We start from the raw sequence: 26,851 nt of genomic DNA, 5'->3' as shown, positions 1-26,851 counted from the left end.
GCTTCAAGACATGCCCTTTTGCAAACTTGTCTCGCGTTTCTTCTTTGCAATTCCGTGGCCTTTGCCTCAGCACCAGAAATCCTCCCTCCAGGCATCTTTGCAGCACACAGATGAAGGAGACGGTTTCGGAGGAGATCTTGGCTTCCTTCCTTCAGGAGAGAAACAGGACATCCTTTGACCCGACGGCTAACAGTGGTTCGGCAACATGGTTGACGCTTCTGGCATTGGCCCAGCTCTAGAGATATTGCTGATCTCAAAAATGTACATAACCAGGTCAAATATATGTTGGAAATGTAAAGAAAAAGAAGGTACTTTTTCTCATATGTGGTGGGAATGTAGAGAAGTTAAACATTTTTGGGAAATGATATATAATGAAATGAAAAAAATGTTTAAAATGACATTTGTAAAATCATTTTTGTTAGGGATTGTAGGACAAGACCTGCCAAGAAAAATAAATAACTTACAGTGGTACCTCGGGTTACAGACGCTTCAGGTTACAGACTCTGCTAACCCAGAAATAGTACCTTGGGTTAAGAACTTTGCTTCAGGATGAGAACAGAAATTGTGCAGCAGCAGCGGGAGGCCCCATTAGCTAAAGTGGTGCTTCAGGTTAAGAACACTTTCAGGTTAAGAACGGACCTCCAGAACGAATTAAGTTCTTAACCCGAGGTATCACTGTATTTATGTATACTACAACAGCGGCAAGAGTCTTGTTAGCACAAGGATGGAAGAATGAGGAAACCCCAAAGAAAGAACTGTAGCAAGAAAAACTGATAAACTATGTGGAACTGGCAATCGTGACTTCAAGGAAGAATGGGAACTTTCTACAAACTATCTAAAAAGACAACAAAATGACTTGGATTCCTTGGCTGGTTTTGAATAAACGTCCACAAATTTATTAGTTGGACACATGACATACAAGGCAAGGACATGCACAATTTTATAACGTGCAGAGAACAATATGTGCAAAGAAATCAGAGAGGGGAGCTGAGGGTAGTCTTTGGTGTGGGGTGGAGAGGGGATGGGGGGAGGGGAAAATAAGGGAATTGATTATTTGGATTGATAATTTGGTATGTTGAAAGTGTTTAATAAAAATTACTCAAAAATGAGAGAGAGAGAGAGAGAGAGAGAAGAAGAAGAAGAAGAAGAAGAAGAAGAAGAAGAAGAAGAAGAAGAAGATTTTTGTTTTGATATCCTGCTTTATCACTACCCTGAGGAGTCTCAAAGCAGCTCACAATCTCCTTTCCCTTCCTCCCCCACAACAAACACTCTGTGAGGTGAGTGAGGCTGAGAGACTTCAGAGAAGTGTGACTGGCCCAAGGTCACCCAGCAGCTGCATGTGGAGGAGCGGAGACGCGAACCCGGTTCCCCAGATTGCGAGTCCACCACTCTTAAACACTACACCACACACCAGCGGCGTAGCGTGAGTTCTCAGCACCCGGGGCAACGCAAGTAATTTGCGCCCCCTAAGCCGGGGCAAGGCAAGTAATTTGCGCCCCCCCAACCCGCGAGTTGCCGCTGGCGCTGCCGCCCAAACGACGCCGCTTGCCCGGAGGAGGAGGGGGGCAGAGAGGCGAGGAAAATGCAACTGCCCAGCAGCTGCAGCAGCACCGGCGGAGGCGGGGCTGTGAAGAGGGGCTGCCTGGCGCGTCCTCCGCGGCGAGCGCTGAGAGCCACTGCCTGCCGGGCGCCTTCAGCCCGGACGCACGCACAGCTCGGCGGTTCCGCGAGACATGCGGCTCCGCTACAGCCTGCGCCCGAGGCTCTTCGGTGACTCCGGAGGCAGCGAGCGCGCCCCCCCCCCAGATGTTGCGCCCGGTGCAGCCGGCACCCCTGGCACCCCCCACGCTACGCCACTGCCACACACACACACAGAGAGAGAGAGAGAGAGAGAGAGAGAGAGAGAGAGAGAGAGATTGCTAATCTGGAACAGGGCAGAGGCTTTTGAAGTAGTGACATCACATGGATAAGAAAAGAGCCCTGATGGATCGGGTTGAAGGCCCATCTATTCCTGCATCATGCTATCACAGTCACCAAATAAAAACTAGGATTTCTCTCCACTCATGTTCCTTTCCCCTAGCAATTATCAATTAATTTGTTGTTTGCATTGGTCCCCCTCGGACGGTGGCGGACTCTCCTTCCTTTGAGGTTTCTAAGCAGAGGTTGGATGGCCATCTGCCAGGGATGCTTTAGTTCAGATTCCTGCAATTGCAGGGGGGTTGGACTAGATGGCCTTTGGGGGTCCCTTCCCACTCTACAATTCTATGATTCTATGACACTGAGATGCTGCAAGAAAATAAAATGGAAGCCCCTAAGTATGATCAGTGCGTTGCCCCTTATTTTAGTTGATGGTCATTCCTTGTTGTGGCTTCTCATATTTGCTCCTGATATTTTAATGGCTCTGTTATTTGATTTTCCTCTGCTTCGCTGTACTATATGATTTGTTCTGTAACTTTGTGCCTTGCCCCCCCTGCTAATATCCTTTCGTCAGCAGCTCAGCAGTCCGCCACTCTTTCACTGTTGGTTTTATTGGCTCATTATTATCGTACTAATGTTATTTTCTTCGCATGGAGAAATATCCGTCTCAATAAAAATAATAATGTTTCCTTAAAAAGGAGAAGGGGGCTGAGCAGAGGAGTGACACATCCGTCACTGGCTCTTTTGCATTATCTCTCCCCAACTGGGTTTCTGTTCTGGCTCACCCCAGTTAAGGAAGGAGCGTGTCTGATCGTTGAGTCTTTATTGACAAAAGAAGGACTTGCAGCAACTCCCACAATTTTCTGGATGCACACACACACACATGGCTCTAGCCACTAGGCAAGTGTCCCTCACAGATCTGTGCCTTGTGCAGCAGTTGCAGCAACAGTGAGACCCCTCCCCTCTGCCGACTTATGTACCCTCTGCTGATAGGCTGCACACTCTCTACCTGAGACATCTCCTGTACGGACGCCATTGCTCTTCTTCCCACTTCAAGGCCCTCCTGGTTCTAGGAGGCAGTGGGGTAGGGGAAGATAGGGCATCTACTGACCCATCTGTTGCCTGAACAACCTTTTCTTTTTTTTAAAAAAAAATTAACTGGCCAATCACATCAAATTGAATCACATCACATAAATTCCAAATTACAAAGCCAAATTTTTAAATTTTGTTGGGGGAACCCATACTTCAAGATCCAAAGGGGGATTCAAATCATCTTCTTATTACTGCATTAATGTCCAAATCAGTCCCAATAAGTCCAAACAAAATTCATAGTTCTATCCAATCTTATCCACTGAGGAGTTAATCCATGATATGTAAACAAGTCTGTTTCTCTCTTTCTTCTCCCAGACTCAAGGGCTACGACAGTGCCTCCCAAAATGGCGACGGCATTTTTAACTGCGTCATTCCAAAACTCTTAACTTTCCAGCTTCGTCTTGGAACATTGCTTTGGTTCGAAAATTTATCTCCACACAGCCTTAAATCCACAGCTTAAGTCCTTAAAACGACATTTCTGACTCATTAGGGGAGGAGATTCTTGTTTAATCACATAGAAAAGTAAAGGAGGGTTTTCCCCCCACCCCCCTCAGTCATTTGCCCTTACTGTATCTTGACGTATCTTCTCATATTTTATTCTTGTCTTGTTTTATCAGAGATCTCTTCTGTCAGAAGTCTCTCCCCCTCTTTCCTTGAAGTATGTGCAATTTATCTTGTCCAAATTGTTTCTTTTGAAGATTCTTGCAGCTAGTGGCGCGGATCAGAGACAGCTTCGAGGAGTGCCGGAATCCCACAGGAGGGCTTTGTGCCCCCATCCCCACAAATTCGGGGGTGGTATAGGGCACAGCAGGCAAGGGCCGCCCCCCCCCACAATCCTGGGGGGTTAAGGAGGCTAATTACCCCCATCATAGCCTCCAAATTACCTCATGTGGGTCAGAGAGATGTTATTGTCAGCCATCTTCCGATGCGCCCCCTAGTGGCCCCCCTGAACTGAACAACCTTTTCTTCTTCCACCACATCCGGTGCACCTTCTTCCATCTCTCCCTCCCACCCACCCCCCGCCCTGGCTCCTGCCTTGCAGGTTGCGAAACCCTCACATCCATCCCTGGTTCCCTCGCCTATTGCTGATATTAATATTGTGCATCCTGAAGCAACTGGATGCATAATAATTGGTTCCTTTCAGAATAAAACATTGTCCAGACCCATAGGTTTGAATCAAAGCTTTACTTGTGGAACTTTTTTCAAAACAGAACAAAACAAAACACCTACATCCAAATCATTCCATAAGACAGAGGTTTTCGACCTTTTTGAGTCCACAGCTCCCTTGACCAATGTTCCGTCAAGCATGCGAATAGCGGCACTGTTGTGGTGTCCAGTCCGCTTCCACTGTGCTCGTCTGCTTCTCCCAGCTCCAGCAGAGTATCATGATCAGCGGTGTGTCTGTGTGGAAGGAATCTCAGCCATGCAGTAAAACTCTTGTACAACAGCTTCTTCTATTCTACGAAGCTTTATTGTACAGCAGGAAAACAAACAATTCAGCCAGGAGAGAGCGAAGGCATGATGCTTCTCCTGTGACAGCCAAAAACAGAAAGTAAAAGCGTTCACATAACAAAGTGCAAAACCCATATGCAAACACAACTCCAGTGACAGGGCATCATTTCCCTTGAGCTGTTAACTCTGTGAGCTCTGGGTATCCTCACAACCAACTACCTTTTTTTTAAGGCCCCCCCTTTGGGACTTAGAAGTCCAGTTAGGTCACCTCTTGCCCATGGAGCTGGCAGCCTCTCACCCTTTTTCAAACACTCTCCTTTGTGTTCCCTCAACCTCCTCTCCTCTCCCTCTCCTTGGGAGTCATTTGAGCAGCCACTGCTGCCACCCCCTTGGTCTGTGAGCTGCCCCTCCTGCCCCAAAGAGAGGTGCCCCTCACACTGCCCCACAGGGGCCTAGGACTTGACTGTCCATTCCCAAGAGCAAGGGCTGGCAGACTGGCTGGCTCAACTCCCTTGCCTGCTTGCTTTGCCTACTCTGAGGCCGCCTCAGCTCCTGGCAACCAGCACCCCCTGGCCAGCGCCAGAGGCACCATTCACCTGGGGAGCTTGTAGCCAGGGCTGTGGCAACAAACAGCTGTGTAAGCCTTTGGGAGGCAGAAAGGGCATCATAGAATAGAATCATAGAATCATAGAGTTGGAAGAGACCACAAGGGCCATTGAGTCCAACCCCCTGCCAAGCAGGAAGCACCATCAGAGCACTCCTGACATATGGTTGTCAAGCCTCTGCTTAAAGACCTCCAAAGTAGGAGACTCCACCACACTCCTTGGCAGCAAATTCCACTGTCGAACAGCTCTTACTGTCAGGAAGTTCTTCCTAAAGTTTAGGTGGAATCTTCTTTCTTGTAGTTTGGATCCATTGCTCCGTGTCCGCTTCTCTGGAGCAGCAGATCCCCTGCCTCCTCCACATGCTCTTCAGAGTCAATATCTAGGGAATGTGACCCTGCTCCCAGTGGCCAACCAGATGCCCCAGTAGGACCCTTGTACCTACGGGACCATCTCTCCTGGTATGCCCCACGGAGGACCTCATGGTCTGCAAATAATAACATTTTGGAGGCCCCGAGCCTCAAGATTAGACTGGCCTTGACCAAGGTCGAGGCCTGGTGGAACGCTCTCCCACAAGAGACCAGGGCCCTGCAGGATGTGACATCTTTCCGCAGGGCCTGCAAGACGGAGCTGTTCCGCCAGGCCTTTGGCCAGGGTTCAGTTTGACTCCCCCTCTCCTTTCATAAGAACTTGCATGAAAGTGGCCTCCCAATTTTTCTCACAGGCCCATGTAAGTTCAGCACAAACAGTTGGGCCTGGTGAATTTTTAAGGTCCCCAACCCTAATCTGCGGGTTGCCACCTGACTGGATTTTATTCTGATCCTGATCTGATTTTAAGATGTATTTTAATTGATTGCCTGATTTTTTGTTAATGTGTTCTACATTTGATGTTAGCCGCTCTGAGCCCGGTTTTGTCCAGGGAGGGCGGGGTATAAATTATTATTATTATTATTATTATTATTATTATTATTAGCCCTCGAGCAGGACCAGAATTCAATAGCAGCTGATATTCATAGAAACATAAGGTAAAGGTAAAGGGACCCCTGACCATTAGGTCCAGTCGTGACCGACTCTGGGGTTGCAGCGCTTATCTCGCTTTACTGGCCGAGGGAGCTGGCGTACAGCTTCCAGGTCATGTGGCCAGCATGACTAAGCCGCTTCTGGCGAAACAGAGCAGCGCACGGAAACGCCGTTTACCTTCCCGCCGGAGCGGTACCTATTTATCTACTTGCACTAGGACGTGGTTCCGAACTGCTAGGTGGGCAGGATCAGGGACCGAGAAACGGGAGCTCACCCCGTCGCGGGATTCGAACTGCCGACCTTCTGATCGGCAAGTCCTAGGCTCTGTGGTTTAACCCACAGCGCCACCCGCGTCCCTTCTCATAGAATCATAGACTGTACAATTGGAAGGGGATCTCAGAGATCATCTAGCCCAACCCCCCTGCAATGCAGGAATCACAGCTAAGTTCAGAGTAACCAATGAAAGAAAGTAGCATTTTATCTTTCATGTGTATGATTATTTCATTTTTTTCTGAACAGGAAGCGAAGAAGGAGAAACGTACCCATCTAGGCAAGTAAGCCCAGGGCTGTCTCACCCATAGGTGCTAGGGGTGCGGGGCACCCGGGCGCCAGGCTCTCAGGTGCGCTGGACTGAGAGTCTGGGGCCCGATAGTTGAGTCCGGGGAAGAGCCCGCCTGTCGGTCGGAGTGCTGAGGCAGGCTCTTCTGCTGCGTGTGGCTCTGCGCCACGAGTTTGGGGGTGACCAAGCCAGGGAGACGCTGAGGTGGCCTGCTGGCTCTGCCCTCCTGCGCGCCTGGGACTGGGCAACCGGGGGGGGGGGGCGCCGGGCGGATCTTTGCACCCCCGGTGCCACATATGCTTAAGACAGCCCTGAATAAGCCAAGTGGAGTTCAAGGAAAAGTAAGTGAGCTGGAGATTGCAATTGTAGACTCTTGAAAAGTCAAGGAAGCTATAGGGTCTTTAAAAATGTATGCTCATTTAGATTATTTTGCTAACTTTATTCAGGCTGAGCTGAATTTCTGAGCAAGGTTTGCTGCTAGGGGCATTCTGTTACATTTCATAGACACGTTTTTGAAAAATAAGAACAGCAGTGGAACCGATATGAAAATGGTTTATTTATTTATTGACTCTGAAGTCAGGAACAATTAGATACTTTGGGCTGCTGTATTTTACGGTGGGTGAGCGCCAAAGTGGAATGAGCCGAACAACCTCACGCCCCTGCTGTCAGAATCCTGAGGTGTATAAAAGAGTAACTCAAAGGCCCTTTCTCCCCCTGTCCCCTGTTGCCTTGCATTTGTCATTATTTCTGAAATGCAAGTATTGGAGAAAGATGGTCCTTCGGGGAAAGAGAAACAAGTGTTTTGTTTTAAAGAAAGCCCTTTTTTTGTTTTTGCAGAGAAATATAAAATCTGCTTCTGTTCAAGGTCTCTAACATCTAGTCACGGGTTGCGCACAGAGACAAAGTGAGATTTCAAGAGACAAATCTCCAGGATTTCCTGAGATGACCCTCATAATTATGCCATGGAAGTGACAAAGACTGACACTAAGGAGCATCTCAACATTTCATCTCGAAAGCCGTTGCGGGAGGGTTTCATTTGCACTCGCTGGGATTGCACACACACCCTCCCATCTGAAGGCACGGGGATATTTAGTCAGGCTGAATTATTCACGCATTAAAGATCAAGATTAAAGATCAACCTAGACAGCATGTTAAAAAGCAGAGACATCACCTTGCCAACAAAGTATACTTAAAGCTATGGTTTTCCCAATAGTGATGTATGGAAGTGAGAGCTGGACCATAAAGAAGGCTGATCGCTGAAGAATGGATGCTTTTGAATTATGGTGCTGGAGGAGACTCTTGAGAGTCCCATGGACTGCAAGAAGATCAAACCTCTCCATTCTGAAGGAAATCAGCCCCGAGTGCTCACTGGAAGGACAGATCCTGAAGCTGAGGCTCCAGTACTATGGCCACCTCATGAGAAGAGAAGACTCCCTGGAAAAGACCCTGATGCTGGGAAAGATGGGAGGGCGCAAGGAGAAGGGGACAGCAGAGGATGAGATGGTGGGACAGTGTTCTCGAAGCTCCCAGCATGAGTTTGACCAAACTGCGGGAGGCAGTGGAAGACAGGAGTGCCTGGCATGCTCTGGTCCAGGGGGTCATGAAGAGGCGGACACAACTAAACGACTAAACAATAACAACAAAAGTTCAAGTAGCCTGCATATCAGGGCTGATCTGATAATTGCATTGCATCTGAGAAGACAGGGACCCCGGGGGAGGAAGTTGAGAGCTGTCACAAGCAAGGATGAGTTTCAGTTGGTAAGGCTCGGAGATGTGGACAAGGTGTTCGGATCGGTCAGGGCAACTACTTATGCTCTAGACCCTTGCCCCTCTTGGCTGATAAAATCCAGCAGAGAGGGAACAGCTGGCTCAGCCAGGGAGGTGATCAATGCCTCTTTGCAAGAAGGGGTGGTCCCTACCTGTTTGAAGGAAGCAGTGGTAGAACAACTCCTTAAGAAACCTTCCCTGGATTCGGAAAACCTAACTAAGTACCGGCCAGTTGCTAATCTCCCTTTCCTAAGCAAGAGTCATCAAGTCTCTGTAATGCAGGAATCTTAGCTAAAACATCCATGACAGTTGGCCATGCAACCTCCACTTCAAAACTTCCAAGGAAGGAGAGTCCACCGCCTTCCGAGAGAGTCCATTCCACTCTCAAATATCAGTTATCATCAGAAAGTTCTTCCTGATGTTTAGCTGGAATCTCCTTTCTTGTAACTTGCAGCCATTGGTTTGAGTCTTACCCTCCAGTGGGGGAGAAAACCAGCTTGCTCCATCTTCCATGAGACATCCCTTGAGATATTTGAAGATCAAAGTTATTCCAGCAACTCTGAATATCTCACAGGAGATATTCTGGCGATCAAAGTTCTCAGTCATGCAGGGAACATCCGTGAGTTAAACAAAATCCCTGCTCCAGATGACCAGCTCCAACACAGGGAGCCAGAATGACGCCAGACCATCAAGGATTCAGCCAGTGGCGTAGCGTGGGGGGGTGCAGGGGGGGCCGGCCGCACCAGGCGCAACATCTGGGGGTTAGGGTTAGGGGGCGCAAATCCATGGGTTAGGGGGCGCAAATCCACGGGTTAGGGGGCGCAAATTACTTGCCTTGCCCCGGGTGCTGACAACCCACGCTACGCCACTGGATTCAGCAGAGCAGTGATGGGGAGCCTGTAGCCCTCCTGATGTTCTAGACTTTGGATAAACTGCCCAGGGTTGAAAGGGAGCATTTAAAAGAGAGAGGTGAAGGCCTCTCCTCCTCCCAGAGGGGAGGGGTTGTGAGCGGGAGCAGCTTCCCGCTGGGGCAGGAAGGCGTGCTTGGCTCCCTGCTCCTGATTGCTTCTGCTGCCGCGGCCAAGCCTTCCAGCCGACCAATAGGGCCGGCTGGTGGGCGGGGCTAGCTGCATTTAAACAGCCGAGGCAGCGCTCAGCTCCCAGTCTGTTCCTGCTTTCTTAGCATCTCCCGTCCTCCCTTCCTCTTAGGTCAGCTTCTTTTGCGTATTGACCTTGCTATGGACTTCAGTTGGCTGCCTTGGTTGCCCAAGGGGCCTGGTAGGACTTTTTTATCCATTTGGCAAATTGGTACCAGCCTCTTGGTTTTTTCACCTGTTGTTGTTGTTGTTCAGTCATTTAGTTGTGTCCGACTCTTCGTGACCCCCTGGACCAGAGCACGCCGGGCACTCCTGTCTTCCACTGCCTCCCGCAGTTTGGTCAGACTCATGTCTGTAGCTTCGAGAACACTGCCCCACCATCTCGTCCTCTGCCGTCCCCTTCTCCTTGTGCCCTTCATCTTTCCCAACATCAGGGTCTTTTCCAGGGAGTCTTCTCTTCTTATGAGGTGGCCAAAGTATTGGAGCCTCAGCTTCACGATCTGTCCTTCCAGTGAGCACTCAGGGCTAATTTCCTTAAGAATTTTTTTTCACCTACCTCGTAGCAATTCGTCACAACTTTCTGGTCTTGGTGGTTAAACATTGGAATATGAGTGCTGTGTTGGAGGATTGGGTATGTGCCATCATCTACCCCTCCTCTTTTGGGTATTCTGTTAAAGGAATCCGGCAGTCATGGATCCTGTCTGATGCCCTGCTGGTGGCTAGGGCCATGGCACGACCCCCGGTGACGTCATGGGGGAGCTTCCAGTTGTATTTGCATCAACAAGCTCCTCCCATTAGTTGTTAACCCTGATATGACTCCTGGCTGCCCCTGGTATTGCTGTTTCATCCAGTGCCTAAGCCAATACTACTCACATGCTGTAACCAATAAAAGTTGTGGCCTAATTTTGCCCATTAACCTAAAATAATGTGTCTTTGTGTCTTATTATACTCTTATGCGGGTGGCGGGTCCTGGACTCACAAACACAGGCCACTTTCCAAGTTCTTTGGCTGCCATTTTTAATGTAGAGGGCTGTTGCTATGGGGTGGGGGTGGGGAACTTGATAGAGGGCTGCCCTTTTTGATGGCAGTGCCATCTTCTTTCTAACGTTCATCCCCACCCAAACCATCATCCTTGTATCCACTTGGCCCCTATCAAGAAAGCCTTATCGGCCCATACCAGCGGTAGCCATGCAAAGATCTGCATTTGAATGAACACGCCTTTCAGCTGACATATAAATACGCAAACAAAACGAAAGCCCTCCCCCTCACTGGCAAATGGGGAGTCACGGGAACCCCCTTTAGCCGGAGAGCCTTGTGCCTTATTGCCAATAAACGCCCCAACCCAATTAATTCAACTTGTGCTCAATAGACCATTAAACCTTTGTTGTCGCTGGCAATTCCCTGCACACTTTGATTTCCACAAGGTAATTAATCCCATTAAAATGTAAAGCATCTTGGCGAGTTGGAGGGGCGGAGAGGAGCCTTCGAAATGAAAGCCGGCGTTGAATCACGCCATGCCTGATAGCTCCGATTCCCCCTGCTATTTCCTCGATGTTTGTTAGTGCCCATTCATCAGCTGTTTTCAAACACGGTCTTCACGGTGCGATGTTCAGCTGGCATCGAAGAGGCACGCCATTCTGAATGGAAGCCCAGAGAGTTACCTTGGCTTGGCAAGTGCTGCAGCTGACTGACCCCCCAATGGGAGAAAATGGGCAATCAGAGGCACTTTCAGATGGACTCATAACACAGGCCTGCTAAGCAAAACCATTTCCACCGGGGGCACATGACTTCCAAAATGACAATCTGGGCGAAACAGACCTATCATCCAGGTGACCACTCCAAGAAACTGGATATACCCCAATTGTGTCTATTTAACATTAGTAAATTGCAACGTACATTGTGCAATATATTAGGCTTGCTAATACATCCATTTCTCTTTTTTCAATATAATTTTTATTAAATTTTCTGTTTTACAATTTAAAGCACTCGATTTTACATCCTTGAAATATCAATGACTTCCCTTCTTCTCTTTCCGTGGTTCATTTTGCATATCATAAATCCCTGCATATTTTACAGAAACTATACCATTCAGTATTCCATTATTACATCCATCAAAACTTATTTAGACGGTTGAGTTTATCTTAATGCTGCCAGAGTGTTCAGCTGTACAGTTATTTCCTATCTATTCAAAAAACATTTTCCAATCTTCTCTAAACGTACTTTCTTCTTGTTCTCTTATTCTGTATGTTAGGTCCGCAAGCTGCGCATATCCTGTCAACTGGAGTTGCCATTCTTCTTTGGTTGGGACCTCGCTCATTTTCCATTTTGGGGCTAATGAAACATGGGCCACAGTAGTACCCTACATAAATAACCTTTTTTGACAGCTGGGAATTTCAGTCTGAATTATCCCCAACAGAAAGGACTCTGTGGTTTTTTTTGGAAAGTACTTTTAAACATTTTTTTCAATTCAATATGAATCATTTCCCAATGCTCCTTTACCCTTTTTACAAGTCCACCACATATGAGAAAATGTTCCCTCAACCTCTTTGCATCTCCATTTCAATACATCCATTTCGGTGGCTGAATAGAAACACTCTCCCCTCCCGTGGTTTCAGGTAACTGGTATCCAGAAAGCAGTGCTGGACTTACGTATAAGCTAAACAAGGTATAGCTCAGGGCCCCACTCTCTTGGGGTCCCCCCAAAAAAAATTAAAGAAAAAAACCCCTGGATGTACATTTCCAAAATAGAAGAAAAAAAACAAATAAATTAAAACCTACATACAGCAACAATGTTTTGTGTTGTCTAGGCTCCTATGATGTAAGTAATGGGCCCCGTCTGCTAGCCTGCTCCCTAAAATATCACTGGTTTGCTCATTTCTATATACAACGGTACCATGGTTCTCAAACCTAATCCGTTCTGGAAGTCTGTTCCAAAACCAAAGCATGCTTTCCCATAGAAAGAAATGCAAAACAGATTAATCCATTCCAGACTTTTAAAAACAACCCCTAAATTTTTTTTCTTAATTGTATTTCACTGTTAATATACTTTTTCTTAATTGTATTTCAGTTCAACAATTACTTTGATAAAATACATATTTTGTTATGTGCAAATGACTTGAAATACCTATTAGGTCCAGCAACAATTTGTTGTTGACAAAGGACAGCTGGACATAGAAAAGGCCCCATTACCTTCAGTAGCTTAGGGCCTCGTCAAACCTAAATCTGGACCTGTACACAGGCGTTGCAAACTCTAGCTGTGGAGGCAGGCAGAGCCATCCTAAAGTAGCCACTGTGTGATGGCCTGGGATTCGGACTCAGAGGCTGAACTTGAGGGAACTTGCCTGCACAGGTTTCTCCACCTTTAGAACCAGCTGAGCCGGGGCTGGGGCTTGAGCCTGAAGGGTCCTCACCTGTGCTGGATCCTCAGGTGCAGGCACCAGCTGAGTCTGCTCTGGCTCCTGAGGTGATGGAGGACCCATTGCCTGCAGGTACTCCACTCTCAGTTTTGTTAAGAGAGAGCAAATTAAGATCTATTTCTGTTCTTGTATATAGTAACTTGTAAAGTCTGCTGTAAATAATAAACACCTCTAAGTAATCAAGTTACTAGTAGCAGTGTCTTGTTCCTGCTTTGTCCATACTGTCTGCAACTGATTGCTTTCTGGAACTCTGCGTATGCTCTGCTAAGGTCTGGCTAAGGTCCTGCAACAGGTCAAAGTTGCGAAACACCAATAGCCCATGGGTTCCAGTGTTGTGAAAGGGATGCAAACACTCGTGAGGGCATCTGGGCCCTCTGGGAGCGAGTTCCGTACTTCAACTGTGTGCTGCATGGAGAAGAAATTTTATTTTATCTGTCCTGAATCTTGCAACGAAGGAACAAGTTACCCAAACCTGACCCTGCAGTCACCAGAATCAGGCCCCAAAATTCCCAAATTCCTTCTTCAAGGATCCATTAGCTAAAATACATTAGCTTGAGCTGTATAACACAAGCCCAGCTGTATAAACAAAGCCTCTCCTTTATCAGTCCATGAAGGCTTAATGGATGGCCTTGTCAGTTCCGAGTGGAGACGGGATGGCAGATCTGGGTCTCATCTTATAGGTTGTAACTATCCTGACCACACTGACGCACAGACCTTGCAAGACCGGCCTGTCAGCCCCCACACCCGGGGATGGCGCCAGGAGTACTCCTATAGTTGGGTGACCTTCTTACCCCAAGATAAGAGTACAGAAACAGGAATTTCTGTTCATGCTCAAGGGTGTAAACTTACGTGTACAAACTCATGAGGCTGGATTTCTGGGGAGGGGGAAAGGGGACCTGAAGGGGATATAAGCTGTATGCAACTGCTCTGGGCACACCCAGCCCATGGGAAAAGTCTGAAAGGCTACAGTTGAGCTTCATTGGATGTTCACAAATGGGGTAGGGGTGGGAATCAGTCATGTAGAAAGTTTAGTATTCTCTTCTCTAGTAGTCTTCACTATTTCACACGCAAGATGAGGTTTTTGTTGGTGCTTCTGGGTGGGAGACGGCCTTCTCCTGGCACCGGTCCGGAATGCAGAGCACAGAATTCACCTCTCTGGACGTTCAAGCAAGCAGCAGAACCTAGCAGAAGCTGAGACTGAGGAGTAATTTATTTACAGGATCAAAATGAAGAACAGAGTAATCATGGCATGTCTCTTCTCCTCTGAGAAAGCACAGCAACAGAACAGAACAAAGAACAAAGAAGACGGAAGTGGCGCACGTGTCCTTCCGTCCCCATGCATCCAAAGAATGGAATGTCAACACACAGAGCATGTGAGCTAGTAGTCGCGCATTCTGCAGCACGAGAGAGAATGAAACTCCTGACAGTTTTAACCCACAGTGAAAATCCAACGAGTGGACCTTTCTATTTTTTCCCCACATTAGACTGTTGACGTCCCACCAAAATGATCAAGGGAATTCTGGAAGCGATAATGGTCTCCAGAGCAAATTTCACGCAACTCACTCCAGTTTTGTGCTTCCCAGACACTGCTCGCTAACTTGTTATTTATTTATTTAGCAAAAGTCAATTCATCGTCACATCCCAGTCATTCCATTTGGTTTAATTTAACTGTGGGGAAGAGAAAGAAACATTGATCTCTTCCCTGCTTTCTTTGTTTGCAACCAAATCCATCCCACCCCCCCATGCCTTTAAATAAGGTTGCCGTCAGTGAATCGCAACCAAGACGGTATAATTGCTTTCCATATTTATTCCTTCTTGCTGAACCTCAATCAAATTTTGCTCCATTTCTGAGCTTAAAAAGACGGTTGTTTCTTTCCTTCCCCCAGCTCCTAATTACAAGTGCGATGAAAACCGTCGTCATTTCGGCAAACCCAGCTGCGTCCTTTGTTTCTGTCTGACACCATCGTCGATATTTAAGACTTTGCAATCAGATCTGATGCAGCCAGTGTTTTGTTTCCAACAATGTGGAAGAAAATAAAGATCATGCAGTGAGCATATGCAAAGGTGAAATTTGTGCGGCTTGCAAACAAGCATAATGGCCACAATTCGGCAAAAAAGTTAGAGGTATTTTAGCCAGTTGGAAACACTAGGCATCAGCTCCCAGCCCTTAATCCAGCCTTTGCCAATGCGGTGCCCTTCAGAAGATTTGGGAAACAGTTTCCACCAGTCCTAGTTAGCACAGGCTGTATGGTTATGGGGCTGATTCGAGTTGCAGCCCAAACATCTAGGTTGGTAAATGACTCAAGGCACTATGTTATGGGATTAAAATTGGCCACAACTTCATTAAAGCTTCAGATGTAGAGAGACCTTGGCTTAGGCATTGGGCGTTTATCCCTCCCAGTCCCCGGCCGGTTATCCAGGATGAGTGGGGATTGGGCTGGCTTCGGAGAACATCTGTTTAAGCAAAGAGCCCACCCTCCCCCATTTCGCCATTGTCGCAGGGGAGAGCAATGACAACCTATTGGCGTACAGCCAATGTCTCCCCTCAAACAACCCCTTTAACGGGAACCCTGGGTTCGTCGCCGTGGGGGGGGGGTCAACACTTCACCCCCCCCCATTAGGGAAGATAGACTAAAGGCTTTCGCCCAAGGCCTGAAACTGCCAAGGTTGTGAGGTTTTGCTATGGGAAAGGCAAAACCTGCCAATGCAGGAAAATTCCTTTCTGGCCCTTCAACATCGGCCTTGACGTAGCAGCGCCCGCGTACCTGTGAAGAGGCTAACCTGCAAAAGAAAGCTTAACTGAGGGAGGGCAGGGCGGGAGAAGCTCTGCAGTTGACTGAGGGTTCTCAGGTAAGTTCCGCCCTCTATTGTGTGGGCAGGGCGGTCCCTCCCTTTACCTGGCCAAATCGCCCGGCAACGCCTCCCCAACCGAGATAGGATAACTGGCGGAGGTAGGCGGAGACCTCCAGGTGTCTGGCTGGGGGGGGGAGCGAAGGCAGGCTGTACTGCCGGGTGCTGCATAGGTCCAGGGGGGCTGCGTGTGACCACACAAAAGGCACCCCCCATCTGATGCGGGGAGTGGTCATTTTCAGAAGAGGAGCCCGTGATGGAAGAGTTGCATTATACGCAGAAGGCATCAGGTTCAACCAAGAGCTTGCAGTTGAAAAGGGGTATCCATCAAGTTGCGTTCCTGCAAAAGGTCTCAGACATTTATTGCCGGTTAAAGCAGGCAGTACAGTGGTACCTCGGGTTAAGAACTTAATTCGTTCCAGAGGTCCGTTCTTAACCTGAAACTGTTCTTAACCTGAAGCACCACTTTAGCTAATGGAACCTCCTGCTGCCGCTGTGCAATTTCTGTTCCCATCCTGAAGCAAAGTTCTTAACCTGAGGTACTATTTCTGGGTTAGTAGAGTCTGTAACCTGAAGCCTCTGTAACCTGAAGCCTCTGTAACCTGAGGTACCACTGTACTGGAATAGATGGGCCAGAGGTTTGACTCATCATACACTAGCTTTTGTATTTTTATAGATTTTTTTTGGGGGGGGGGCTCCCCCCAAACCCTAGAAATTAATAAATGGTGGGATTTTGATTATTTGGGAAGTGAAAGGAGAAATACAAGCTGCAGAGGAATCTCTGGGCTACCCTAATGCAAAATGGGCTGGCCAAGCTAGGGCCATTAAGGAACGATACAGGGCCATTGAGAGTCATTGGCAATGCATAGAATCATAGAATCATAGAATCATAGAGTTGGAAGAGACCACAAGGGCCATCGAGTCCAACCTCCTGCCAAGCAGGAAACACCATCAGGGCACTCCTGACATATGGTTGTCAAGCCTCTGCTTAAAGACCTCCAAAGTAGGAGACTCCACCACACTCCTTGGCAGCAAATTCCACTGTCGAACAGCTCTTACTGTCAGGAAGTTCTTCCTAATGTTTAGGTGGAATCTTCTTTCTTGTAGTTTGGATCCATTGCTCCGTGTCCGCTTCTCTGGAGCAGCAGAAAACAACCTTTCTCCCTCCTCTATGTGACATCCTTTTATATATTTGAACATGGCTATCATATCACCCCTTAACCTCCTCTTCTCCAGGCTAAACATGCCCAGCTCCCTTAGCCGTTCCTCATAAGGCATCGTTTCCAGGCCTTTGACCATTTTGGTTGCCCTCCTCTGGACACGTTCCAGTTTGTCAGTGTCCTTCTTGAACTGTGGTGCCCAGAACTGGACACAGTACTCCAGGTGAGGTCTGACCAGAGCAGAATACAGTGGCACTATTACTTCCCTTGATCTAGATGCTATACTCCTATTGATGAGGCCCAGAATTGCCTTGGCTTTTTTAGCTGCCGCGTCACACTGTTGGCTCATGTCAAGTTTGTGGTCAACCAAGACTCCTAGATCCTTTTCACATGTACTGCTCTCAATCCAGGTGTCACCCATCTTGTATTTGTGCCTCTCATTTTTTTTTTGCCCAAGTGCAATACTTTACATTTCTCCCTGTTAAAATTCACCTTGTTTGTTTTGGTCCAGTTCTCTAATCTGTCAAGGTCGTTTTGAAGTGTGATCCTGTCCTCTGGGGTGTTAGCCACCCCTCCCAGTTTGGTGTCATCTGCAAATTTGGTCAGGATGCCCTTGAGTCCATCATCCAAGTCGTTGATAAAGATGTTGCATAAGACCGGGCCCAAGACAGAACCCTGTGGCACCCCACTAGTCACTTTTCTCCAGGATGAAGAGGAACCATTGATGAGATCCTTTGGGTTCGGTCAGTCAGCCAGTTACAAATCCACTGAATCATAGAATCATAGAATCATAGAATCATAGAGTTGGAAGAGACCACAAGGGCCATCGAGTCCAACCCCCTGCCAAGCAGGAAACACCATCAGAGCACTCCTGACATATGGTTGTTATATGGTTGTCACTGAGTGGTAGCAGAGTCAAGACTGCATTTTACCAGCTTCTTTACAAGAATATCATGGGGCACCTTGTCAAATGCCTTACTGAAATCAAGGTAGGCTACATCCACTGCGTTCCCTTCATCTACCAGGCTTGTAATTCTGTCAAAAAACGAGATCAGGTTAGTCTGATGCAAGAGAACTGTCCTTTCCCCTGGCCCTGAGGTGTGAACAAAGACTGGAGGTTTGGGAGGATAACTGGGTGTGATGGAAAAGAGAGTTTTTAGCAGAGTGTTGTGGGAAGAAGAAGGGAGAAGAGAGACTGGGATCCATCTTGGGCAGGCTGGCTGAAGGCTGGAAAAGATGCCTTGGACTTCGGGTCTACACTGCTGTGGGGGGCAAGCCCCTCTTGAAATGACCAAGCTGTAAGAACTGGACTCCATGCAGACTGAAGGTGTAAATAGGTGAATAAACCATATTTCTTAAAGCTATGGCAGTCTCCAAAGAAACAGACCCTGGTTGAGTGCCTAGAATCTTCCTGGGATCTTGCTATTGCTGGGCAGGGAGTGGAGCTTGCACCCAACTTTTGTAGCCATATGTTTCTAGTAGCAGATGTGGGAATGTTCTGGGGTGCAGGAGAGGATATATTGTGAGATTATATCCTAATCGAACTTGTGCTAACAAGTTCCCAAAATATCAGCAGAGTTTATGGACATTCCCCTTTAAGTTCGCAACGGTAACGTGTGCACAGGTTCGCTAGAACCTCTATAATAATCACTCTGGTAATTTCCCCTTTGTTCCCTCTTAAAATACAAGACACGACACAGTCTTTATAAAAGTATAAAAGAGTTTACTCACGTTCTGTTCACAATATGATCCCAGGAGGCAGACAGCTTTAAAAAGGTTACATACATTCAGAATCTATCTTATAGCAAGATAGTCCCGTCCTCTCTTGGCTGAGAGCCAAGAGGGCATCCTGCTTCTTCGAAAGGTGATGGCAGAGAGACAAGAGAGGCAAGAGAGATGGCAAGAGAGAGAATGGCTGCCTGCCCTGTGCTTTTGTCATTACCTGCACAGGTGAGGCCACACCCACCTCTGGTCACATGCGGAGGAAGTCCGTCCCCAGGAAGTTTACCTGCTTGCTGGACAGACATCCCTCCCCATATTCTAACATGTACACTCTAGGAATGTTGTCATTGACTGCTCCTGTGTTTACACCCCACAGCAGAGCCATAGCTCAGAGTTAAGAGCACCTGCTTGGTCCCAGGTTCCATCCCACCAACTCGAGTTTGAAGGATCTCACCTCAGGTAGAAATACTCTACCTGAACTGGAGGCAGCGATGCTTTTGAATACTGTCTGCTGGAAACCAAAGGAAGGGAGAGATCTCTTGTGCTCAGGGAGAGATCCTGCTTGTGGATTTCCTGCAGGCAGCTGGTCAGTCATCATGAGAATAGGACGCTGGGCTGGATGGACCATTGGCCTGATCCAGCAGGACTCTTCTTAGGTTCTTAAGTTTTTGTTCAACTGCTCCTGTACGTGGGACGCAGGGAAAATGTCATATTTTCCTTTGCGTCAGGCCCCCCTACTTAAAAAAACACACACCCTGGTGCTGCCTGCTGATGATGCCCACTTATTTCCAGAGTGAAAATGATTTTACCCTAGTCAGTATTTGAGTTCCATTCCAGATAAAGGTAAAGGGTAAAGGGGTAAAGGGACCCCTGACCATTAGGTCCCGTCGTGAATGACTTTGGGGTTGCGGTGCTCATCTCACTTTAGTGGCCGAGGGAGCCGGCGTACAGCTTCCGGGTCATGTGGCGAGCATGACTAAGCCCCTTCTGGTGAACCAGAGCAGCGCATGGAAATGCAGTTTACCTTCCCGCCAGAGTGGTACCTATTTATCTACTTGCACTTTCACGTGCTTTCGAACTGCTAGGTTGGCAGGAGCAGGGACAGAGCAACAGGAGCTCACCCTGTTGAGGGGATTCGAACCGCCGACCTTCTGATCTCTAGATGGCACCGAAATCAGGGAGCATCATAATCAATTGTGGAATTTTTATGTAGGAACCAGGGTGGGAAATCCAGCAATTCATTAATACATAGAAATAACTGGTCGGTTTTCATAATACGTTGGAATGATAACGCTTTATTCTGGAAAATTTCCACCCTGCCTTGCAGTCCCCCAAGGGACCCCCAGGGAGGATTCCAGATCAAAGACACAGAATAAAAAATAGATACAAACAAATGCAAGACACCAATTACATTATTAAAACAGGAGAATGCGAGAAGCATAAAGCAACTGGGCCAGTTTAAAAATACATAACAACAGCAGGAGGTTAAAACAAATTGAAGACACAGAGGAATAAATAAATCTTTGCCCCAGCCAATATGATAATGTTGCACTAAATTCATTATTTTTCCCAGCATAGTATTCTTTTTTAAATTATTTTCTCAGACTCAAATAAAGTGTCCAGCATTAGAACAATAGAATTATGGAATCATAGAATTGTAGAGACCCTGTTATGTACTGAGTTGAATAGGATCCAAAAGGCAGCAGTCTGATTGGTCCTAGAACAATAGGATCCAGAATGCAGCAGTCTGATTAGTCCACAGGAGCCACCCAATCCAACTCCAGGTAGAAGGGAATCCGCAACCTGATTGGCCTACAGGAGAATCCCGGAATTAGCCAATCACGTGGGGCCCATTGTGTAAATAATGTATATAAAGCAGACATTCTGGGGGAACTTCCATTCCTCCTCACCACTACGAGCTGAATAAAGAGCATGAAATCCACTCTCGACTCCGAGTATATTTCAGACCCCAAGTCTCGTCTAGTCCAAGCCATTGCCAAACCAGAAATCACAGGTATAGAATCTGACAGGTGGCCCCCCAAAAATTCTGTTTAAAAAGCTCCAATGAAGGAAAACTCAGGAAACCAGAGAAGAAGAGAAGAAGAAGAGTTTGGATTTGATATCCCGCTTTATCACTACCCGAAGGAGTCTCAAAGCGGCTAACATTCTCCTTTCCTTCCTCCCCCATAACAAACACTCTGTGAGGTGAGTGGGGCTGAGAGACTTCAGAGAAGTGTGACTGGCCCAAGGTCACCCAGCAGCTGCATGTGGAGGAGCGGAGACACGAACTCGGTTCCCCAGATTACGAGTCTACCGCTCTTAACCACTGCACCACACTGGCTGAGGACAAAAACTTTTTAAAAAGAATGGGAAAAATTATAACTTATCTAGGAGACCACTGTATGCAGATGGAAAGACTAGCAGAATTTGAAACCCACTTGTAATGTAACAAATACCATGGACAATATGGATTGATATAAAATATAGAATATGGAATCATATGCACTTGTAAATGTTGACAACAGGACCATGGAGGGGATGGAGGGAAGTCTTGAGAATCAGAGTAATTTCTATATATGGGTATGTATTTAGGATGTTATAAATTCATATTTGTAAAATCAAATAAAAATGATTTCCAAAAAAGAGAGTTTGCCCCCTTGTATGCACACCTCACACAGACTCCTTATGCAACCCGTTGTTTTTATTTTTAAAGTTTAGTGGGGCTATCAGTTCACGCTGCAAATATTTTTCATCCTAAAGAGGAAGAGAACAACAACCCGCAGATGTTGAAAATCCTCAAGTATATTTAGTTTTGGGAAATGGCAGAGATTATGCTTCCTGCACACAGGGCCTTTTAAAAAAAGACATAAAGGCGATGATTGTCTTATATAAGATAGCGGGATTGAGGAATGTTCTCCTGACTGCAAGGAGAAAGGCGTCTTTATTTGCCGGGCTCATTTGCATTTACCGTAGCTTGCACGAAACGCTACCCATTTTCTCCCTTTCATGCGAGCGCCTTGCCTTTTGTTCCCAGCCTGAAAGCGCAGAGATTTGCCATCTGTGGGACACATGGACTTCCGCTCCTTTGCTGGTGACATCGCCTGCTGACTTGGCTCCCCCAAAAGTCTTGCCAAAGCTTGAGATCATTTCAGAGCAGAATACTCAACTCTGAGAAGCATCATTGGGTGGGATTCAAGTGAGTCATTGCAAGAGCAGAACCCCAAGAGACTGCCTGGAATGCCCTCTAATTCAGTTCTGGGGCAGGTAGGGAGTTAGTCACCCCATCTGTGCAGTGACTTACCGTATTTTTCGCTCCATAAGATGCACTTTTTTCTGCCTAAAAAGTAAGGGGAAATGTCTGTGTGTCTTAAGGAGTGAATGCGTCAGCCCTGGAGCCAAATTAAAAAGGTAAAGGTACCCCTGCCTGTACGGGCCAGTCGTAACCGACTCTGGGGTTGCGCGCCCATCTCGCTTAAGAGGCCGGGGGCCAGCGCTGTCCGGAGACACTTCCGGGTCACGTGACCAGCGTGACGAAGCTGCTCTGGTGAGCCTGCACCAGCGCAGCACAGGGAAACACCGTTTACCTTCCCACTATAAAGCGGTACCTATTTATCTACTTGCACTTAAGAGTGCTTTCGAACTGTTAGGTGGGCAGGAGCTGGGACCGAAAGATGGGAGCTCACCCCGCCGCGGGGATTTGAACCGCCGACCATACGATCGGCAAGTCCTAGGCGCTGAGGTTTTACCCACAGCGCCACCCGCGTCCCAAGGGGAGCCAAATTACCCAGGGGCAAAAAGCAGATCACCCTCTTTTCTTTTTGAAAGAGGGAAGTGGGTGTTGAAGTAAAGCCGCTTATCGTTTGCCGATCGGGGAGAGAGATAAGGGACGCTAGAGATAAAGGAGGCTGCCTGGGAGGGGAGAGGTAAAGACAGCAAACTTGCAAAGGGGGGAAGCAGGAGGACTAAAGCAATAAGGAGAGAAATTAGAAGAAAAGGAGGTGCAAAAAAATTGCTCCAGCTACGGAAAAGATACTAAGGCAAAGGGAAGGGGGTGTTGAAGCGAAGCAGCTGATTGGTGGGATTGGAAGAGAGATAAGGGACGCTAGCGGAGGATGCCTGGGAGGGGGGAGGTAAAAGCCCATGGGTCCTCAGGATTTTTGCATTGGGTCACCCCAGATTTACCCCAAATTCACCATCAGATCACATAGCATGTCCATGGCTACAGCCTGCACTAAAAAAATCACGCATCCACTTTTTCCTGGGGTTGCAATGGCGCAAAACCGTGGTTACAATTACAGATCCACATGGATCCTCAGGATTTTTGCATTGGGTCACCCCAAATTTACCATCAGATCACATATCTGTGGCCACAGCATGAACCACAAAAATCATACATCCACTGTTTTGTTCAGAATATTTTTTTCCTTGTTTTCCTCCTCTAAAAACTAGGTGTGTCTTATGATCAGGTGCGTCTTATGGAGCGAAAAATACGGCAGGTAGAGACAACTGTAAGAACATAAGAGGTGGTCAAGGAGCTTGCCTGCTGGTCAGTGAGCTTGCCTGCCACTGCCTATTGCTGCTTGGAATGCAGAGAAGACAGGAGGCAAAGGAAGGAAGTTACTGTACTTTTCTGTGTATAAGAGGAGGGTTTTTTGTTATAAAATAATGTTAGAAATGGGGGTCGTCTTATACTTGGATAGTGCATAGGGGGGGCGGGGGGGTTGGTTGCTGCCGTGAGCAGGAGATTTTCAGCAGCGATTGGGCGGGTGATTTTTGGTTGCGGCAAAGTCTGCTGTTGATTGGCTGTTGCTGCGGCAATCGGGTGGGTGATTGGCGGCTGTTTGCGGAAGCGGGCAGACGATTGGTAGATTTTGCGATGTGTGCAAGTGGCAGTGTTGGTCAGGCGGGTGAGTGATGTTTGGCACTTCCCCCCAAAAAAACCATAGACTCTGGGCAATTTCACCCCATTTTCCTAATTTGGAGTCCCATCTTATACACAGGGGCGTGTTATACACTGAAAAATATGGTACTCTTCTATGTTTTACACACACACACACACAAACAAACACACACACACACACACTCCGATACATCAGCACCCTTTACAAACTATTGTATTTTTTCCAGGGGCAGGTATTTTCTGATTCACCTCAGGCAGCAAAATGTTTTGGGCTGGTTTTCAAACATCACTGTCTTGTCTTCCTTTGCCTGGTTATCGTCTTCCAAAGCAACTATTCTATTCCGAACTTACAAATGGAAAGCATAATGCTGGTGGTCAGCCAAAGCGGTTTAAACGCTCTCTCAAGGCAAATCTTTAAAAATGTAGTATAAACACCAACAATTGGGAAACACCAACCTGAGAGTGCTCCAATTGGAGAGCAGCCTTTACCAAAGGTGCCATGGGTTTTGAAGACACTCAAACTCAGGATGCAAGGGAGAAATGTGCTAAGAGGAAGGCACACTTGGCAAACCCTCATCGTAATCAACTCCCGCCCAGAAACTTATGTCCCCACTGTGGAAGGACGTGTGGATCCAGAATTAGCCTCCACAGTCATTTACGAACTCACTGTGTTCATGGAAGACAATCTTACTTGGCTACGAGTGACCACTAAAGAAGAAGACCTCATTTCCTTGGAATCTGCTTTTTAAACAGTACCATTGTACAGCTATTGCCTGTAGTAGAGCAGCCCTGGAGTCAGTAGATTTCCAGTAAACTTTGTGGGGAAGAACAATGGAATTGCTTTAACCCTCCTGCAAACATCCTTATCTGCTCTGAGAACTTCTTGGAACACCCATCGACCTAGCAGAGCCACCAAGGTGAGATCATATGAAGATCTTGCTGGACCTGGCCAATGACACATCTAGTCCTGCCTCCTGTTCTCATGGGCTGCTCTGCCACTTTTGCCAGGGCTAGAGGGGACACTGAGGTCCAGCACCGAAGGCCTTCTGGCGGTTCCCTCACTGCAAGAAGTCAAGTTACAGGGAACCAGGCAGAGGGCCTTCTCAGTAGTGGCGCCCACCCTGTGGAAGGCCCTCCCGCCAGATGTCAAAGAGAAAAACAACTACCAGACTTTTAGAAGACATCTGAAGGCAGCCCTGTTTTGTTGTTGTTTCGTCGTTTAGTCGTGTCTGACTCTTCGTGACCTCCTGGACCAGAGCATGCCAGGCACTTCTGTCTTCCACTGCCTCCCGCAGTTTGGTCAAACTCATGCTGGTAGCTTCGAAAACACTGTCCAACCATCTCGTCCTCTGTTGCCCCCTTCTCCTTGTGCCCTCCATCTTTCCCAACATCAGGGTCTTTTCCAGGGAGTCTTCTCTTCTCATGAGGTGGCCAAAGTCTTGGAGCCTCAGCTTCAGGATCTGTCCTTCCAGTGAGCACTCAGGGCTGATTTCCTGCAGAATGAAGAGGTTTGATCTTCTTGCAGTCCATGGGACTCTCAAGAGTCTCCTCCAACACCATAATTCAAAAGCATCAATTCTCCGGTGATCAGCCTTCTTTATGGTCAGCCCTGTTTAGGGAAGCTTTTAATGTTTGATGCATTACTGTATTTTAATATTTTGTTGGAAGGAAAGAAAAGAAAGAGTTTGGATTTGATACCCCGCTTTATCAGTACCCGAAGGAGTCTCAAAGTGGCTAACATTCTCCTTTCCCTTCCTCCCCCACAACAAACAATCTGTGAGGTGAATGAGGCTGAGAGACTTCAGAGAAGTGTGACTGGCCCAAGGTCACCCAGCAACTGCATGTGGAGGAGCAGGGAAGCGAACCCGGTTCACCAGATTACGAGTCCACCACTCTTAACCACTACACCACACTGGTGTGGCTGGGGAAGCCCAGCCAGATGGGCGGGGTAGTAATAATAATAATAATAATAATAATAATAATAATAATAATCCTGGCAGAAGCTGGCACCTGCATGGGGGTGCCTGGTTGCGCCCCCGGAATTTTACGCTGGGGCCATGGCTTCCCTGGTCCCCACACCACGCCACTGTCTCTGTGATTTCTAATTGTCTCTCCCTCCTGCCATGCCTTTCTAAGTGCCTGAAGTCTTTAACATTTCTGCTTGTGAAAAAACTCTTGAAGAATTTCCTCGGCTTTTATTTGAATCCAGTCCAGGGTACAAGTACTTTTGAAGCATTAGCATAATGTTATCGGCCTTGTGCATCGTGGACCTCTCACTCTCTCTCTCTTTCTTCTGGAAGTCTTTGAGGCTGCGGATTCCTAATTTATCAGATCTCGGATCAGAGCAGTTGTCGGCCCAGGCAGCCGGGCTGAAGCTGCGAGAATGTAATTCTCCTCTTGTCATCACTATCGCGGGGGAAGAGAAGAGGTCGACCTGAGCTGCGAAACACCTTCCTCTCTCCTGGGGCCCTGATGCTGATAAACTGAATGGTTTTCATGACGCTCCAAACACTCTGAGTTTAATGGATCAGAAATTAAAGCGACTCAGGATGAGAAGCACAGCAGGGTCTCAGGGACTGTTGAATAAAGATAAAAAATTGGCTTTGTAATTTCCGCCCCTGATAAGTCTCTGAGCGTCTTGCCGGTGGAGGGGTTGGTGTTCCCTGGAGGGGTTTGCTTTGTGGGTTTGTTTTTGAGCATCAAATCCTCGCACGCGGGGCATCAGTTTGGAAGCTGCCCTTGATGTCTGGGCAAGGAGACTGGGAACCAATCTAGCAGCGGAAAACTCCAAGGCCTGAAACTTTTGAAAAAGGCACACACAATTTACCGTCTTAGACTGGAGATGAACTTTCAATGCTAAAGCTTTCTTCTTGACCCTGAAGCTGCCTGGCTACAGACCTGCAGGGCTTCCTTCTGTGACATCAGAGCAGCTGAACCAATGGCAGCCAGTGTTCCCATGATGCTGCAAGCAAATTTGCTTTGGGAAGAGATGTAGTGCTCAGACTGAACAGCCAGGCCACAGTCGGCAGTTTTATTGGACCACCTGCAGCCCTCTTGGCTTCCTGGGTTGTCTGCTCGTCACTGAGCTGATGGCTGCAATACCCTGTTGGGCCATCTACAGTAGGGGCGCTGCAGTGTAGCAGAGAGGAAGCGAGTCACACTTTCCTCAGGCTGCTGTGGTGGTTGCTCAAGGCAACTGGTATCTTATCCTACAAGGAAATAGTAGTTTCCCAGCACAATCACTCCCTGTTCAACCCTCTGCCTCTAGTTGCTATCTTGGCTGTGAGACCTGGAAGA

General features: G+C 47.6%; 1 long non-coding RNA gene across 1 annotated transcript in view; it reads right to left on the bottom strand.

Moving 5' to 3' along the window:
* Window positions 1-12,229: 12,229 nt before the first annotated feature.
* LOC309533407 overlaps window positions 12,230-26,851 on the bottom strand; it is a 197,161-nt gene continuing 182,539 nt past the window's right edge. The window contains exon 3 of the long non-coding RNA XR_014220221.1: window positions 12,230-12,383. This is a non-coding gene — a long non-coding RNA (uncharacterized lncRNA). The remainder of the gene's footprint in view (window positions 12,384-26,851) is intronic.

Source organism: Podarcis vaucheri (genome assembly GCF_965113315.1).
Source record: "Podarcis vaucheri genome assembly, chromosome: 5".
Taxonomy (NCBI): Eukaryota; Metazoa; Chordata; class Lepidosauria; order Squamata; family Lacertidae; genus Podarcis; species Podarcis vaucheri.
Note: the sequence above shows the minus strand (reverse complement) of the source record. Positions and strands in the feature narration are given on the sequence as shown.